The sequence below is a fragment of the Cebus imitator genome, unplaced genomic scaffold (assembly GCF_001604975.1).
Source record: "Cebus imitator isolate Cc_AM_T3 unplaced genomic scaffold, Cebus_imitator-1.0 Scaffold155, whole genome shotgun sequence".
Lineage (NCBI taxonomy): Eukaryota > Metazoa > Chordata > Mammalia > Primates > Cebidae > Cebus > Cebus imitator.
Genome location: NW_016107470.1, coordinates 2,525,395 through 2,529,987, shown reverse-complemented (window position 1 = coordinate 2,529,987; position 4,593 = coordinate 2,525,395). Strand labels below are relative to the sequence as shown.

Genomic DNA, 4,593 nt, shown 5'->3' with positions numbered 1-4,593 from the left:
AAAAAATTTTTTTTTTTTTTTTTTTTTTTTTTGCAAGACACCATACAATACCCATCAGATTATTTTTGGCAGTAAGTTTAACCAAACATTCAAACCACAAATATCTTTCACAAACAAAATACAGATGTAAAAATCCTAAATAAAATATTAGAAAACCAATCTAGCAATGCAGCAAAAAAACTATGACCAAACTGGGTTATTCTAAGAATGTAAAATTGAGCAAACATTACAGAATTAATTAATTCTTCAACTTAAATGATATGGCCAACTCAATAAATACTGATGATGAACTCTTTGTTCTCAATTTACTTGACTTATCACCAGTATCAGACACAGATGATGGACAACTGACTCCTGAAGTTGTTCCAAATACTGGTTTCCAGGTACTGTACTGTATTCTTCCAGCTCACTAGCTAATTCTCTCAGTTTCCTTTCCTAGTTTTCCCTATGCTCAATCTCTAAAAGGTGCATTGTAGCAGATAAGTTCTTAGAACTCTTCTTTATGTATCTCTGACTCATTGGTGATTTAACGTATCATAATAGTAATGACTTCCCAAATGTGTTATCTTCAGCCCAGACTTCTCCCAGAATCACAGGTTTATCTATTATCTAACTGCCTGTTAAATCTGAAATTCAGGCACGTGTGTGTTTGTGTGTGTGTGTCAAAATCCTGAGTTCAAGCAATCCTCCCGCCTCCGCCTCCCTAAGTGCTGGGATTATAGGCATGAGCCACTATGGCCAGCTCTGACGAAATATCTACTAGGCATCTCAAATTTCATCATGTTTGATTCTGAAAAGTACCTTTTTAAAAAAAAACATATTAACACCTCTGAAATTGGGATGCACATTTCAAACTATCTGTGCTAGTTTAATTTTAATTGGATGCTACATCATACAAGTGGTGGCATCTTAGTTCAATGATGTATGATCTACTCTAAAATGATCTACTGATCAATCTCACTCCCAAAACCTTCTGCAGTAGGTCTGTCTGCCTCACTTAATGGATACTCTACCCTTAATCAAGCCAGACACCTTAAGAGTACTCCCTGATGTCTTGTTCCTTCTCCCACACCCTACATATGATTCATAAGCAAATCATAAGCTACTATTATCTCTCGTAGGGTTGTTCTATTAGTCACTTAACTGACATTCTTGCTTTTGTCTTTGCTCTCTTAAAGTCTGCTTTCCATACAGCAACCCAATCTAGTTAAACTTTTAATTTACATCACATCATTCGTCTGCTAAAAACCTGGTGGCTTCACAGCTTACACAAAATAAATGCCAAGCCTTACACTGAAAATCGCCTTGACTCCCTGATATTTTCACTGCTTTCCTTTTACTATTCTCCTTCAATTCGATCCAGTCACTGTGAGTACCACTTCAGAGCCTTAGCATTTGCAGATCCCTATACGTGAAATAATATCCCCCCAATTATCTCCATGCTCATTACCTTCCCTCCATCTGGTCTTTGCTTAAATGCTATCTTCTCAGTGATATCTTTTCTGATCAGCCTATTTAGAACTGTAAAACACTACTCTGTCACTCTTATCTTCCTTTCCTGTTTTATTTTTCTAGGTAGCACTTATCACAACCTAACATAATATATAGTTTATTTATCTAAGTGTCCCCCCCTTATTCCATCAACTATAAATTCCATGAGGAAAGAGTACTATATCCCCAACATATAGGTACTCAACAAATATCTGGAAAATGACTACGTAAATATACGCCAGAGATTATTCTACCCACCGTTCTACTCAAGGAATACATGGCCATTTAGTACTCTCAAGGCAATGTGAACCTTCATGGAAAAAGTGCTCAACATTGATACACTTAAATTTTATTTATGTGTAGAGTGTTAGGTAAAGCTCTAAATTTATCTTTAAAAGAATTAACAATGACCTCCACTCAATTGAAATAATTTATACTATCATACTGTGATATACAGGTTGAGTATCCCTAGTCCAAAAATCTGAAATGCTCCAAAATCCAAAACTTCTTTCATGCCAACATGACACTCAATAGTAATGCTCATTGAGGTGTTTTGTACTCAGATTTTCAGATTGGGGATGCTGAAGTGATAAGTATAATGCAAATATTCTAAACTCAAATCCAAAACACTTCTGGTCCCAAGCACTGCATTTAAGGAATATTCAACCTGTAATAAGAAATATGTGGGCCGGGCATGGTGGCTCACGCCTGTAATCCCAGCACTTTGAAAGACTAAGGCGGGTGCATCACTTGAGGTCAGAAGTTTGAGACTAGCCTGGCCAACATGGCAAAACCCCATCTTTACTAAAAATATAAAAATTAGCAGGGCGCAGTGGTGGGCACCTGTAATCCCAGCTACTTGGGAGGCTGAGGCGGAAGAATTGCTTGAGCCTGGGAGATGGAGATTACAGTGAGCCAACATAGCGCCACTGCACTCCAGCCTGGGCAACAGCGACACTTGGTCTTAAAAAAAAAAAAAAAAGAAAGAAAGAAATACATATTTAGTCTATATCCTCAATTTCTGACACAGAACTCTCAATCCCTTGGAATTCCCTAGGTGACAAGTGTGTCTTTTTCTAATGAGGCAACTCTTGGTGGGGTCCTGGATGCGGGCTGGTCACCAAAAAGATAAAGCCGTGAAGAAGCTTAGAACCTTTAGCCCCACCAACCTGCCCCTCATGCTCTGGGAAGGAAAGCAGGACTAGAGATTGAGTTTCTCATACCCATGTGATGCAGGCTCCATAACATTCTCTCAACCATGCGTTTGAGAGAGCTCCCAGGTTGAGGAATACCTCCACATGCTGGGAAAGTGGTGCACCCCAAATCCATGGGGACAGAAGCTCCTGCACTCTGGACCCTTCCAGACCTCGCCCTGTATTTTGCTAATCATCTGCCTCTGTACTATCAATTTATAATACATGGGTAAACATAAGTGTTTCCCTGAATTTCATGAACCATCCTAGCAAATAACTGAACCAAGAAAGAGGTCCTGGGAACCTCAATTTACAGCTGGTTGGTCAGAAGTGCAGGGCACAACCTAAGACTTGAGATAGCATATAAAGTGGAGGGCAGTCCTGTGTGACTAAGCCTCTAAACTATGGGTCCTATACTGATTTTGGTTAGTGTCAGAACTGAACTGAATTGCATGGTGTGGGAAAAAAAACTCACACATCTGGTGCAGAAGTGTTCTGTGCTGTGTTGAATTTGAGAGTAGCAAAACAAGTTTGGTTTTTCCTACCTCTTACAGTATCCCACACTTAAACTGACGCTTTTACAGTAAGTTCTCATGTACCTTTAGATCTGCTCCTGGTTTCTCCATTCTGCTCCTCTCACCTTATACCAGTATCACACTATTTTATTTTACATCAACAACTTACAGTATGCTTCAACATGTGGTAGACAAAAATGTTATTCACAACTGTGCTTTTTCGAAATCTCCTTGAGTTTTCTGGCTCATTTATTCTTCAAGATGAAGTTTAGAATCAACTTATAAACTTACCTGTTGAGACTCTCATTGGAATGGTATCAAATGTATTAATTTAGAAAGGACTGACTTTTCTGTTTTTGTTTTTTTGCAGACAGTCTCACTCTGTCACTCAGGTGATTCCCCCACCTCAGCCTCCTGAGTTGAAGGGGCTACAGATGCGCACCACCATGCCTGGCTAATTTTTGTATTTTTTGGTAGAGACGGAGTTTTGCCATGTTGCTCAGGCTGGTCTCCAACTGCTGAACTCAAGCAATCACTTGCCTTGGCCTCCCATAGTGCTGGGATTACAGGCATGAGCCACTGCACCTGGTCTGACATGTTAATAATGACATTAACTTTATGATTTTTAGAAATATATCATGCTTCACCATTTCTTCAGGTATTGATTTTATATTCTTCAGCAAAATTCTATCATATTTTAATATGTTGGGCATTTTAAAATTTATTTTCTTTTTACTTCCATGTGTATCTTTCTCATCTCTACAAAAATAAAAACCTTTCTAGTAATTTTTTATATAAGATCATTTCCTCATCTCATATCAGATAATCTTTAAAAGCTTTTCAGCTCAAAAATGCCACAACTTTCCACTAATATTCCAAAAGCAACAGTCTCTAAGAATCGCCTAAACAATGTGTGTATTTATGTGTAAAGATTAAAATTATATACACCAAGGCTGGTCAACTGGTTTCATCATAACATCAACTCTAATCCACCAGAAATAGCTGCCAGGAATGGTCAATTGAGAATATCCATGCTCAAGGGAAAATAATATAATAATGAATTATTGGTGTCATACGGAAGAAAATAAAAAATGGTGACAGAAGTCATACATGAGATTCACCAAACTATTAACAGTAGTTATTTATAGAATTACGAATGACGGCAAGAAGGCTTTTATTTTCAACATTATACACTTCTACATTGTTTGCATTTTTAAAAAACAAGTATTACTTTGAAGATCAGCACAAAAAAACCCCAGGTACTTTAAATTTGTGAAAAATGTTGTAACTTTACCATGACTATTTAACAGTACTATAGTTCTATTTCATTACCTACTATAAACTTATCATTTCCTTGATGATTTTTTAAAAATAAAATTCTCACGAGTTTTTTT

General features: G+C 37.4%; 1 protein-coding gene across 2 annotated transcripts in view; it reads right to left on the bottom strand.

The window, feature by feature from the left end:
* Nucleotides 1-4,593, bottom strand: part of SMC5 (structural maintenance of chromosomes 5) — an 85,303-nt gene that overhangs the window by 72,013 nt on the left and 8,697 nt on the right. The window lies entirely within an intron of this gene.